The sequence below is a fragment of the Coptis chinensis genome, chromosome 6 (genome assembly GCF_015680905.1).
Source record: "Coptis chinensis isolate HL-2020 chromosome 6, ASM1568090v1, whole genome shotgun sequence".
NCBI lineage: Eukaryota > Viridiplantae > Streptophyta > Magnoliopsida > Ranunculales > Ranunculaceae > Coptis > Coptis chinensis.
In genome coordinates, this window is record NC_141461.1 from 76,804,262 (window position 1) to 76,818,408 (window position 14,147).

General features: G+C 38.5%; 1 pseudogene across 1 annotated transcript; it reads left to right on the top strand.

Annotated features, from left to right (window-relative positions):
• The first annotated feature begins 691 nt into the window (after positions 1–691).
• Positions 692–11,679, top strand: LOC147494555 (uncharacterized; annotated as a pseudogene). The gene is made up of 6 exons (XR_015199981.1): positions 692–912; positions 993–1,058; positions 1,186–1,260; positions 9,865–9,995; positions 10,087–10,213; positions 11,342–11,679. The product of XR_015199981.1 is annotated as an uncharacterized LOC147494555 (transcript).
• Positions 11,680–14,147: the final 2,468 nt, after the last annotated feature.

Below are 14,147 nucleotides of genomic sequence, written 5' to 3' on the forward strand. Positions count from 1 at the left end.
GACAAATATCTGATCAACTGTTATAAAGTAGAACTGGGAGTTGGAATGATATTTCAGAGATGAAATATCATTTCAATTCTACATGCTAGCATGATATGTTTAGAGATAAGTATATTATGTTAGGGATTTGAGATGGTAGTGACCTGTTTTTAAAAGACTTGTAGCTAGGCCTTGCATGAGTAGGATTAATCCTTCCCTATCTTTCTTTCTATTTCATTTAACTATAAACAAACTTACAAATTTTAGATAACTTGTGTAAAAAAATCTATCTATCAAATCCTTTCTCACTTAGTTCTCGAGGTGTGGATTTGGATTTGTGATCATTTAGATTCCGGTCTTAGAAATTGGAACGAAATCCCTACTCGAATTAGATTGGCATTCTAAAAGAAAAATAATGAGTAAGGAATTATTGAGTTTTAGTACGTAGTAAGTCAACTTCTAAAAACACTGAAAAATGCTAAGATCAGTGACTTATTAGAGTTTGTCTACCCGAGGATATCCTCATGACGAGATCCGAGACCATTGGATGTGTGACTTTTGTTTTTGATTTTCGGAGCGTTGGGTCTCGGAACCCTCATCTCATCCCTATGAGGATATTCTGCCCAGGCCGACTTATTATTATTCTCTCCGAGTAATTGTCCAGATCGGTAATAAGCCCAAATAAAATGAAGAAAGTCCAAAGTCTTGTTAAAACTGTACCAGGTCCATTTAACACAAACGAACCAAAGAGACAAAAATGCGGAATAGGTTTGCATTTTTATCTCATTCTCTAAAAAGAAGAGTAGTAGGGTTGTCAACGTCAGCATCTTCTTCGTCATCGTCAGATAAGATAGTGGCGTCCGTTTTGTTTGAGAGATTACCTGTTGTCATTCCCAAAATTGAGCCCGCTGTTTACGCTTTTCAAGAATTCTCGTAAGCAGCACTCAGATTTCTTTATTTATTTAATTCTCTGTTCAATTTGTTTGACAGAAGGTTTTGCTATTGTCGCTCAGGTATCGTTGGACGCAACAATATCGGAGGAAATACCCAGACGAGGTTTTAGGCAAGTCTGATGCTAGGTATTTCTTTTTATTTATAATAATAATAACTTCATTTGCATTTGTAAATGTTTACTTTTTTATTACATTTGGTGATTGTTATCTACTGCTCAAATTTAGATATTCTTAGTTTCATTTCATGATTTAGGGGAAAAGGTGACTACCATATTGACTATGTACCAGCTCCACGAGTCACTGAAGCTGACAAAAACAATGATAGGAGGTACCAACTTGTTCTTATATTGCTTTCTTCTAAATAATCTTACTCACTTAAACGTATAACTCTAAATTGCATTTCGGATTCTCTTTGAAGAGTATATGTCACATTGTTAAACTTTCTCCTAGGTAAACACTAGGTCCATGTTAAGTTTGTGATTTATTTCTTCAAGTTTCTATACAATGAATTTATCCTATTACCATGTTAGAGCTTCTTTTTATTTCCTGAAAGATGATTGAAAGGTGCCTAGCCTCCTTGTGAGGGTGATGGCTGTACTAAGTGCCTTTGTACCTCTCCAGATTCTGTCCTATAAGTAACCCCACACCTTGTGGGTGGCTAAGTTGAGGATACATCATCCTTCTATGAGCCAGTTTGTTACAATTGGGACTAGACTCGTCTTGATATTGCTAATGCTGTCTACATTTGTGACTTGTGAGCCAGTCGGCACCTTAGACGCTTCACCTGACGGCTGGTGGATGGGTTACCTGTCTAGTGTGGGATAAGGACGTTGGGAAGGTGCCTAGCCTACTTGTGATGGTTGACCAGGGTATGTTAGCGTCTGTACGGTCTGGGGCATTTAGCACAACCATCACATAATGCTTAGTCCCATTCAGTAGGAGATGTGCTTAATTGCTTAAACCAGTGTTGGCGGCCTTTTAAGATAACCCTCAAGGTGGAACAAGCAGCATAATAGTATTAATGGAAACGATGGACTACAGTTTCAGCTTAAGTAAGAAGGGAGCAACATTAGTTAAGAAATAAGTTTCTTTAAGCTTCAAAGAAATAAATAACTAGGACCAACTCCGGCACAACATAATCCAAATCCTAATTGAATTGTCTAACAATTTGCAGTTTATAGTTTATGTTATTTGTTTAGTGCTTGAGACCCCTTACTACCAGTTTCCTTCGTTTGCATGTTGAAACTTCTCCTTATGAAAAATGGACTGGAAATGTAGTGACTGGATCTATATAAATAGGACGACCCTGTTTAGGTTTGAGGTTATGTGGTTCAAGGATCCTAGTTTCATTATTAATATAAAAGATCTACCCTGTTTAGGTTTGAGATTATGCAGTTTGAGGATTCTTGATTCATTCTTGACAATACCACCTTGCTCATTTCTCATCTTCAATTTGTTAGACAATATTATTATTATTATTATTTTGGTCGGCAAGCGAGGTTTTTAGTAGGGGTGGAACTTGGGTCGGGTTAGCCCATGCCCAATGGACTAAAACCTGATTTTTGTTGGTCCTGGACTAAGAGCATCTTTAGGAGAGCAACCAAAAAAACACCAAAGTTTTGAACCAAACCAAAAAAACACCAACCATCTTTAGGAGCAACATCAAATTTTCGACATCAAATGAAGCAGATTTTCCAACACCGCACCAGTGAAGCCCATCTTAAAAGCCCAAGCCCATGCGGTTTTTCAAAAACCCCCGCGCGATCAACTTTTTTATTTTTTTTCTTTCTTAATCTCTTGCGCGGTTTTGGCAAAACCGCGTCATTGAAGCCCACAATCTAGTCAAGACCACGCGGTGTTAGCAAAACCCAAGGTGGAGTGATTTGATGCAGCATCAAAGCTAGAACCAAATATTGGCCAATTTGGTGTTTGGTTTGGTATTTTTTTGGTGTTTTCATCAACATGTGACTCTCTTAAAGTTGAAAAAATACCAAATTGTTGGAAATTTGGTGTTTGATGCTAGCTAGAACCAAATATTGGCCAATTTGGTGTTTGGTTTGGTATTTTTTTGGTGTTTTCATCAACATGTGACTCTCCTAAAGTTGAAAAAATACTAAATTGTTGGAAATTTGGTGTTTGATGCTAGGTTGGTATCACTCCTAAAGATGCTCTAATATGTCAGATCCGTGGTCCGGGCTTGATTTTGTAAAATCAAAACCCGACTCGGTTTTGGGTTGGGCTTGGGTTAGAATATCAAAAAACCGAAAAACCCGAGCCCGTGTGCATATATGTACGCTATATATTTCAATCCTTCTATTCTTGTAAAAAATAAGGTTGAGAATCTTTATTTTAGATAGCATAATATAATCAACAAGGTTAATTTCCTTTTTAAACAATCAAATCTTTTTTATTTCATTAGAATATTTCAATTTCGGTGTTTTTTACCTCCTAATTCCAAAAAAAACCCGAGAAATTTGACCAACCCGATATAACCCGACCCAACCCGAATTGGTCAGATTAGGGCTTGGATTAAAAATTTAAGGACTGACTAGGGCTTGGTCCGGGACTCGAGTTGAAGCATTTGAAACTCGGGTTGAGCTCGGATTATGTCTCAACTCAACCTAACCCACCCGAGTTCCACCCCTAGTTTTTAGAGAGGTCCCCTACCCCTTATTATTAGAATTAAAATAAAGTTTGTTACATCCTTACTCTCTCACATATTGTTTACCCCTTGCATCATCATAAATGATTTTCTTTACACCTTCTGAAAAGGAGCTTGGAACTAAATCTACATGACTAGCTGTAGGAGAATTGCTAGCTAAAGCATCAGCTAGTTTTTTAGATTCTCTGAAGTGTTCAAAATAATCCTTCATGCGTTCAATGCTTCTGATCATCTTCTCTGCGTGCCAAGGATGGTGACTCCTCTTTGTTAAGAAAGTGATTACACCCATGGAGTCTGTTTGTGCTTTGATCCTCCTGATTCCATGCCTCATTGCCATATTCATTCCATGCTCCATTGCCTGCAATTCTATTAAATCTATAGAATGCTTGCTGGTCTTCCCGTGACTTGCCGCCAAAACTTCACCATTCTCATTTCGAATGACTGTTGCCCAACCTCCTAACAGCCCTTGAAGAGTTCCATCTGTGTTTAAGTTATGCATGCCCATTTCTGCCTTTTGCCACGTGCATCTTTTCTGTTACCTTTGTTGAACCTGTATTTTGACATTCCAGATGTCCATGGATCGGTCTGCTGCTGGTCCACATTCCATCTTTGTAGCCAATGTTAGTAGCTTGATTCTTGTGTCCTCAATCACTGATCTCACTAACTGAATTGCAGAAGCATGTTTGTTTTAAAAAATTCTTTCATTTCTCGCTTTCCATATCCAGTAGTTAAATCCATTTCACACTAGTCGTACTGCATCTTGCTGAATTCCTTTGCCTCTTATAACAGAATCAACCCACAAAATCTCCCCTTGCCATGTACTCTCTCTGCCTATTAAATCCCATGTGTTTCAGTAGCATGTTCCATGTATCATGCGATAAAGGGCAGTTATGAAACAAATGCTCTTCTGTCTCGATCTCTTTCCAGCAGAAAACACACAAGTCAGTTGCAACAACCTTCTGCTCCTTTAGTTTCCACAAAGTTTTCAACCCTCCATTTTATGCCATTGTATGCTCGATGAGCGAATGGCGTGGTATTTTGTTCGAATACCACACCATTCTATGCCATTGTACTGATTGTCTTTCATCTCTTAAGCTCTCATAAGTTTCTTTCATGCTGTATTTCCCATTTATAGAAGCAGACCACACTATGTTATCACCTTCCCCCATTATTTCCACTTCTTCTTCGAGTACTTCAATTATTCCACATAAATGGATCTTGATGTACTGTGGAAACTCCCATTTGCCATCTGTAATGAAGTTTGAGACTTTGACATTCAGGTTGCAGCTAGATCTATACCTCAGTTCTGTTGGGAATTTATCATGAAGAATTCCAAAAGGATGCCACAGTTCATTCCAGAAACTAGTCCCTCTTCCATTGCCAATCTAATGAGGCACGATGCCCGACACTTCCTTTCTCATTTTCAGCATATTCCTCCAGCTCCATGAGCAGTCGTTGGGTATTTTCAGCTGCCATAGACCCCTCCCCTTGATTAGGTTTTTATGAACCCACTGTACCCATAAGTTGTCGGCCTTCTTTATAAGTTTCCATATATGCTTCATGGTTGCTGCTTGATTAGCCTTCTCGAGGTTTCGAATCCCCAATCCTCCTTCTTCATATGGATAGCACACATCTTCCCACCTTATCAGAGCATGAGATTGCTTGCAATCCGTCCAGTCCATAAAAGTTCCTTAAGATTTTATTGATGTCATCAAATAGTTTTCTGAGGCAATGTAAAAGCCGCAACCCAAAATACACTGAGATTGTTCAACACTGCCTTTATCAGCTGTAGTCTTCCCGCACAAGATAACAACTTTCCTTTCCAGCTTTGTATCCTCCCAGTGATCTTCGAAATTAAAGGGCAGCAGTCTACGGACCTTAATCTTGTAGTGATCAGTGGAAGTCCTAGATATTTCACTGGCAACTCTCCTCTGGAGAAAAGAGAACTTGCTCTGTGTCTGTACTTGTGATATCATCCACTCCAGTAAAGAAAACATTGCTTTTTTGTACATTCACTTCCAGTCCCGAGACTGTTGAATACTTGTAGGTTCTCCTTAAGCTTTATGGCCGTGCCGATATCTCTGTTAAACACCATTATATCATCTGCAAAGGATAAGTGAGTAATAATTGGATCTACACACTTATAATGTAATTTATACAAGTCCCTCCCTCACACTATGATGCATTATTTCAGTGAACAAGTCCATGACAAGAACAAAAAGGTATGGTGACATAGGATCTCCTTGCTTGATCCCTCTCCTTCCCTGAAGTACCCATAGGGCCGATCCATTTATCATAATAGAGTAAGAGGCTGTCTCAACACACACTTTCACCCATTTAACAAATCTCTCTGGCATCCCAACTCTTCTCAGTGCAAACTCTACTACTTCCCATCTTACTGAATCATAAGCTTTCCTCAAGTCTACCTTTGCAGCACACCTTGGTGGGCATTCATTCCTGTGGTAATTGTGCATTAACTCATGAGATAACAAGATATTGTCATGAATGCTTCTCCCACTAACAAAGGCTGATTGGTTAAGATTAACCACTTTTGGCATAATGTCCTTCATTCTTCTTGTCATCACTTGTACATTACTCCGCAACATGCAACGGGCCTGCAGTCTGATAGTGATAGGAATGAGTGTGATGCAAGTAGCATTTACCTCATTTAGAAGCTGACTAGAGAGGAAAAAGTTCATAATTGCCTTTATGAAGTCTTCACTAATGATACTCCATGTGCATTTAAAGAAAAAAGAAGAGAATCCATCACTACCCGGGGTTTTATCATTCCCAATATTGGCCAAAGCCTCTGTTATTTCATCCCTAGTCATCTCTCTTTGTAATTCCTCATGGTTAATTGAGCATATCTGATGTCTTGGCTCAATTACATCAAAAATTGAGAAGTCCATATCTTGCGTATGATTAGGACTATAGAGTTCTCTGTAGAAGTCCACACATCTGTCCCAATATCATTAAAATCCTGTATGACATTCCCCATAGTATCTCTCAAACATGTAATCTTGTTTGTAACTCTTCTTGCTTGCATAGTCTTGAAGAAATACTTTGTATTGTTATCTCCCGAGCCTATCACTTGATCTCTGGACTTCTGCCCATACATATCCTCCTCAGATGTGGTTGCTTGTACATAGGATTTAATTATTTCCTTTTCTTGTCCAATTAATACTCTGTTCCGAGGCTGGCTTTGTAGTTCTGTTTGCACCCGATCCATCTCTTTCTTTGTTTCTTGTACCCGATTCACTATGTTGCCAACCCTTTCTCTGTTCCACTGTATTAGCGCTGCCTTTGTGAGCTTCAGTTTTCTCATGAATACATACATTGGATTACCCACTACCTCACTTCCCCAAGCTTCTTCAATTGTGTTTAGAAAATCTTTTTCTCTGTACCAAAAGTTAAAGAACTTGAATGATTTTTTCTTTTGGTTTCTCTGTATCATCGAAGTGACTACCATGGGGGTGTGGTCTGAGATCGCGCCATGATTTAAAAACTCAGCTTCATGATCTCCATATTCACCGATCCATTCTGCATTTGCCATCACTCTATCCAGTTTGCAGCTAATCCGATCTTCTTGTTTGTTGTTCCATGTGAATAGATTCCCTTTAAACTTTATATCAACTAGCCCAGCTGACGTGCTGCAATTCATAAAATCTGTAAAGTTATAAGGCCTTACTTCTAATCCTCCTACTTTCTCTTCAGGTTTTAGAATTGAGTTAAAATCCCCCATAAGCCTCCAAGGTTTCTGGATCGTGCACGATAACTCAATAATGCTTCTCCATAACTCTTTTCTTGTAATCATCTCTGTGCTAGCATATACTACTGATATCACAAACTCCTCCCCAGTTATTGTAGCCACTTCCATAGTTATGTGTTGAGTATCCTTCTTTAAGACTGTTGCTGTACATACCCTAGGGTCCCAGCAAAACCATATGTTTCCCCCTTCACTGCCATTGTAGTTGTCGTCTATATGCCATTGAGTGAAGGTTTTTGTGGCTACTTTCTCTCTATTTTTCTCCTTGACTCTTGTCTCTACCAATCCCATTATACTGATGTCATATTTTCTCACCATATGTTTAACTTCAACTTGCTTAAACGCTCTATTAAAACCCCTCATATTCCAACAAGCAAAATTTATCATTAAAGGGGTTGAGGATGTGTACTGGGACTAAGTTTAGTCCCATCTTTTCTGCTACCACTAACTGTTTCAGTCCTCTCTGATGTTTCTCTGGTGTCTTTTGCTGGTATGGCATCTTTCTTTTGTATACCATCTTCTGTCTCTCCACTTGTTATGAATAAGTGCTTGAATCTATTGTCCCCATGTTGCAGCAGCTGAATCCTTTGCCTCACTTCTTCTGCATTTTCTGTCTCCCCTTTTTGTGTTTCTGCTGTACTTGAGTTCTCACTAACTTCTATTATCCTCATACCTTGGCCTGTAGCCTCTTCTCCACCTGTTTCCTTTTCACTTGCAATGCTCCTGGGTTTGCAGCTGTGTTTTTTGGTTGGGGACTCCCATCCTAACTCATCATTAATGGTCTGCACCTCTTGTACTTCTAGTTCCTGTCTCTTTCCTTTTCCTATTGTTTCTTTGCCTGCTGCCTCTTTCAAAACCCCTTCTTCCTTAGACTCTCTGTTAGCATCTTCAGGTTTTGTTTCTCTTTTCAACCAAACTTTGTTTCCCTCCATCTCAGACTTGGGTTTCTTCGGGCATGTTTGGTCAGTATGTCCGAATACATTGCATGCTTTGCAGCATGGGGGCTTTTTGTTGTATTCGAATGACACCTTGTATGCACGTCTTTGATCTAATACTACAGGAATGTCTGCTGGGTATGCACACTTTGATTCAATTTCTATGCAAAGTCTTGCATATGAGGTTCTGCCCATGCTCTCTGTGAGTCGATCTGTGAACATCGGAACTCCTATTGCACTCCCCACTTGACTGAACCCAGCTTTGTTCCACATTTCCATTGGCAATCCTTTGACCACAACCCATATCGGAATCGTCTTCAATTCTCTTGTTTCTGCCTCCACAAATAACTTCCACGGCGTTACAACAAATAGCTTGCTTGCTATATGAAAGGATCCAATATCCAGGACTACCTTCCGATCTTCTTCCTTCTCAAATTGGAATGTAAACATCGTGTCCCCATAAGGTTTCATCGTGAAGTTCTTTAGACGCCAAGTTCTACTAACTATTTCCTTTACATAGTTGTAGTTCAATCTCTTACCAACAAATGATCCAACCACCAAGTTTTCAAACTTCTTGTTAAAGGCAGTAAATTGCGTACTCTTTACGTGAATGATTGGCTTCCCATTAACTATGGTAGGTGGTATAAAGCTCAGTTCTTCTCTTCCAGCAGCTGTCTTCCCAATCACTTCAGCCCATGTACTTCTAGTGTTTGAAGCCATCGTAGTCTTTTCAATATTCTCCTCTTGCTCGACAGCAGCAGTAGATCTTCCTTCTGTGTTCACTGAGTTACCTTTCATGGCAGCAAAGTTTCCATCTTGTTTTGTCTTGCTCACCTCTTCTGCTGTAGTCGAAACCTCTTCGTCACTCGCTGGTGCTTCATGATAGCGTAATGCTATATCCAGTGCCTCATCCATAATTGGATCTCTCTCCCTGGTTTCTACCATATCAAGCTTTTTCCTGAATCTCTCCAAAGATCCAGTTCCGTACTTCTTGAGTAACACAGACTTAACAAATTCCATATCCTCATCCTCATTTGTGGGTGTTTTACTCTCATCTTCCTCTCCCTCATTGCAAATCCTAGCTGGTGTGCTAGGGTTTACGGCTTCAGGAACCCTAAACTCACTTGTTTTTTGCATGTTTTTTATGTTTTTTGTTAAAAGACTAAAATACCCCTAAGGCTTAAAATCTCCCCTTAGAAGTCCCCGTTAACAAACTTTTTTTGTTAGACAATATTATTCCCTTTTTAAGAGATGATATTGAGCAGGTTAGGTGGTTTTGAGGCACCCTCTGTGTTTTGTAGCTGTGTCTGGGGTATGTGTTACTTGGACGTGGTGCTGATCATGTGCCTTCTACTTACCTGTAACTTATAGGTTGTCATATTGCTAATATGACTCATAAATAATGAACGTGCGTGCTGTTTAGGAATATGACTCAATAATTCTTGGCAATTGTACCTTACGCCATGACGTGGTGACAAAAGCTTGGAAGCTCATATTTGCGTTAAAATGTAACAGTTTTGTTTCTCAAGTTTTCTTTTGCTAATCGTTCCTTTCCTTGCTTTTGTTTAGATCGTTACAGAGAGCACTTGACAGAAGACTTTATCTTCTCCTCTATGGTGCTTCGTTATGGATGTCCAGGTGGAAATCCTGTTTGGCATTTTCCGGAAAAGGTCTATGAAACTGAAGAGACACTTCGTAAGGTAAAAGTCCATTGTTGTTTGTTGGTTTCATTCGATTTTTATTTTTTATTTATTTATTTATCTTTTCAAGTTTTAACTCTGTATATTGCAGTGTGCAGAGTCAGCCTTAAAATCAGTTCTTGGAGACCTCTCCCACACATACTTCGTTGGGAACGGCTCCTATGGGTCATATGGTGATACAACCAACGGATGATATGCCTGATACTCTGTCCTTTAAGGTATGTTTATTTTATTTTTATTTGATGCGTTTAAGTGGATATTTGGATGCTTCTAAGATGCATATTATCACTACCACTGATTTTATAAATTTGTCCAAATTAAGTTTTTCCTCTAAACTATATGATCTGCTATTATCTAAGTTAAATTTACATGGATATGTGTGCCTGTATCTGACACGGATACGAAGTGTCTGACGCTGTGAATATCCAACACTGAGGTATATCACATGGCACGGACACATGTATACGTATCCGACACGATTTATTTTTTGAACTTGGCGTGTCCATGTAACATAGGCTATTATTGGTTTGCAATGTTAAAATTTCTTTCTCAAAAAGAAACAATAGTAGATACGTCAAAGGTGTAGTTTGTTACTTCAGTTGTTGCTTTGCATACTGAAGAATAGTCTAGGTTGAAAGTCATAGTTATGCATCCTTAATGATGCTTTGAGGATCTGTTATCGACTTTTGGCAAAATTCTCTTTTACTGCAGCAACATATGATGATTTGAAGATGGAGGGAGATAGAGTTTCTTAAAAACTGAGGAATTTAGTAATCTCTATATTTGGTCCTTTTTTTGTGTTATGGTGAAATAGAGCCTGAACTAGCAATTCTATAAGCGGACAAAACATTTCATTGTGATGTCATACCTTTTGCATAATGGGTCAGCAGCTTAATGTTACTGGCAAGATGAGTTCATCTGTTAGCAGCACTAAACCAAACAAGTCCTTAGGAACACTATATAAGAGATTCTGTACTGGAGATAGACAGATGATAAAGATCAGACATTATATAAGAGCTTCTGTAATATGCAATCTTTACTGTGTACTTCCTTACAGGGAAAGCTCAATGTGAGACAGACAGATGATAAAGATCGAACATTATATAAGAGATTCTGTAATGTGCAATCTTTACTGTGTACTTCCTTACAGGAAAAGCTCAATGCCAGACAGACAGATGATATATATCATTGCAACTTTTGATTTCCCCAATAAGTCATGTGACTTCAACATTTGTTCTTTCCATGGCCTTCATTTCAAAAGGATGACACTGTTTTTTTCGATAACGAAGGATGACACTGTTTAACCTTTCTTTTTTTTTTCAATGCTTCTGGTTTGTTTTCCTCAGAGATTCTTTTTCAAGTCCCAAGTAATTGCTACCAACAAGTTTAGGATTGGAAATAGTGAGGATCATGTCTGGGTGACCAAGGACCTAATTAACGGAGTATTTTCCAGAGCAAGCGGCTTTCCTTGACAAGATGATCATCAGCTGAGGCTTTATATATTCGGAGTTCCGATGCTTTTCAGTGAGAATATCAAAAGCTTTTCTCACTTGAAATTTTGAGCCACAGCCTCCGTATGTTTTCTCATGTCTTGTGGTCATAATATTTCGATTCACTGCTGAAACTAGAGTGTTCCAGATTTTATGGGTATCCAGTTTTTGTTATGAGCATTTTACATGGTTCAGATCGGTTGATTTACATAGAAATATCCTACTCTATTTACATTTTAGAGTAGTAGCGTTCCATACTTAAAAAATAAATAGAGTAGGCTACTTTTATGATATCATTTGTTTACCTGAAAAAATGTTTGCTTACCAATCGGACACAAATGATATCATTTGTTTACCAATGATACCACTTTATGATAAATGTTTGCTTACCAATAATATCATTTGTTTACCTGAACTTTTATGATATCATTTATGATATCACAAATGTTGATTTTAGTGGCAAGAATGGGTAGAAAAAGGAAAAATTCATTTTAGTAAAATCTAAATAGTTTAGAGCATCTTAGGAGAGCTACCAAAAAAACACCAAAATTTTGAACCAAAAAAACACCAAGCAATTTTAGGAGCAACATCAAATTTTTGACATCAAACTACGCGGTTTTGGATAAACCGTGTCATATAGCACATGCGGTTTTTCCAAAACCGCGTCACTAAAGCCCAATTGACAGGCCCAAGTCCACGCGGTTTTGACAAAATCGGGCCATGTATCGCACATAAATTTGTTTCTTTTTTTTTCTTTCCCAATCTTTGGCACAGTTTTCACAAAACCGCGCCATATAAGTCCAATTAGAAGCCTAAGTCCGTACGGTTTTGGCAAAATCACGTGAGTGATTTGATAAAGCACCAAACCTGAAACCAAATATTGGCCGATTTGGTGTTTTTTAGGTGTTTTCATCAATATGTGATTTTCTTGAAGTTGAAAAAACACCAAATTGTTGATATTACTCTGAAGATGTTCTTAGGAATGACAATCCTGGAAAGTGCTCAATAAGCATGGCAAGTTTTTTTTCACATTAATTTTAGGAATTATGATTTAGTTTACATTCATACTTCATGGTTAGGTGAAGTGAAGATTTGACTGAGTTGGAGTGGTGCTACATCACATTTGCTTTACACGACAGGATTTTGATTTTGATTTCTTTTTTTGGCGCACAAAAGTTAGCACAGTTATTACCGACAGGATATCCTTTTACGTCCCCTAGCATCATAAAAGATGACCAAAACTCGACGATGTGTTATGGGTTCCCCACGCCCAAATCTCTACAAAAGTAGACTCTAATTTTCATTCAGAATTTTTCTGCTACAATGAAAGTGTAAATGTCTCTGTTTTTGCATCTTCTCGGGCAGGGATTTTAGTGATGAAAGTATGAAACCGCCTTCCAAATCCTTGAATTGTATTCAAATAATTGGCTACTGGCTTCCATGCGCGGCCAAAGAGATACAAATAAACAAGAAATTGAGCAATTGTTGGCAGATGTTCTATTTGAGTTATAAGATAGTAGTAGTCTCTTCTCTCTTCTGCCCATTAACGAAAGCAATCATTCATCATTGTACCAGAAAACACATAAAATGAAATGAACAATTTTCAACTGTTCCAAAAGCAGCCAACATGAAGGTGGTGGCGATAATGAAATCCACTTCCATAGTCTTCTATGTTCATTTTTTTTACTAAAAATTGGTTTCATAGTCATATTTTTATTTAAAAAAAAAATTAAGCTGGGGTTATGGCTGACCCCTAACCAACATTCATTTTAACCCATGATAGTTGTGTCCTTTAGCATCCTCTCTTACAATAGTTGATAATTGTTCACAGAGAGGAGAAAAAAACAGAACAGTGTCTATATCGTCCTCTACATTGTCAAAAAGTTTTCTGTTACTTTTATTTTGTAATGACAAGGAAGACAAATACGATCACGATAGCTGTAAATCCTCTAAAGTGTAGATTATGAATGTTAATTACGGCACTTTGACTTAACTTTTCCAAAGTTGCTTTGGTGAAGGATTGATTCTGGTGTTGGACGTCCTTTATAAAGACACCAACACTCAGTTTTGCCACTGCAAGAGAAAGGCATAGCCTTATTCCTGAGTCACATATATTTCTTCCAACTCTTCTGTACACCTACCTATCTGTATGGCCATTTGAGGGGAGGAGATGGTTCTTTTAAGACCAAGGTTGCTAAATGTTTTACTTGTATGGATAGGGGTGCCATTGACTTATGCACACGTACAGAAGCAAGCATTGCCTGGTTGCCAATCATACTGTGGGAACTTTACCATTCCCTACCCTTTTGGCCTAGGGGAGGGATGCTATGTTGACAAGGGATTTGAGATCCTCTGCCAAAATCGCAGCAGCATGTTCGATGATAATACTACTTTTCGTCCGTTTTTGGGAGCAAACGGTGTTGAGGTCGCTGAACTATCTTTAAATAAAGTTAAGGTGCTACGGCAGGACCCTGCCTTCAACTGGAGTCAATAAAATGGTTAAATCTTACTGGAAGCCCGTTCACCTTCTCCAGCACAGACAACAAAAAATTGGCCTTGGGCAGTGACGTCGTTTCTTATATCTCTAATTCCAACATCGAGATAAACATGACTGGGTGTGTGTCCATATGTGGAGTCAGTGCGTTTCACATCTATCTCAAAG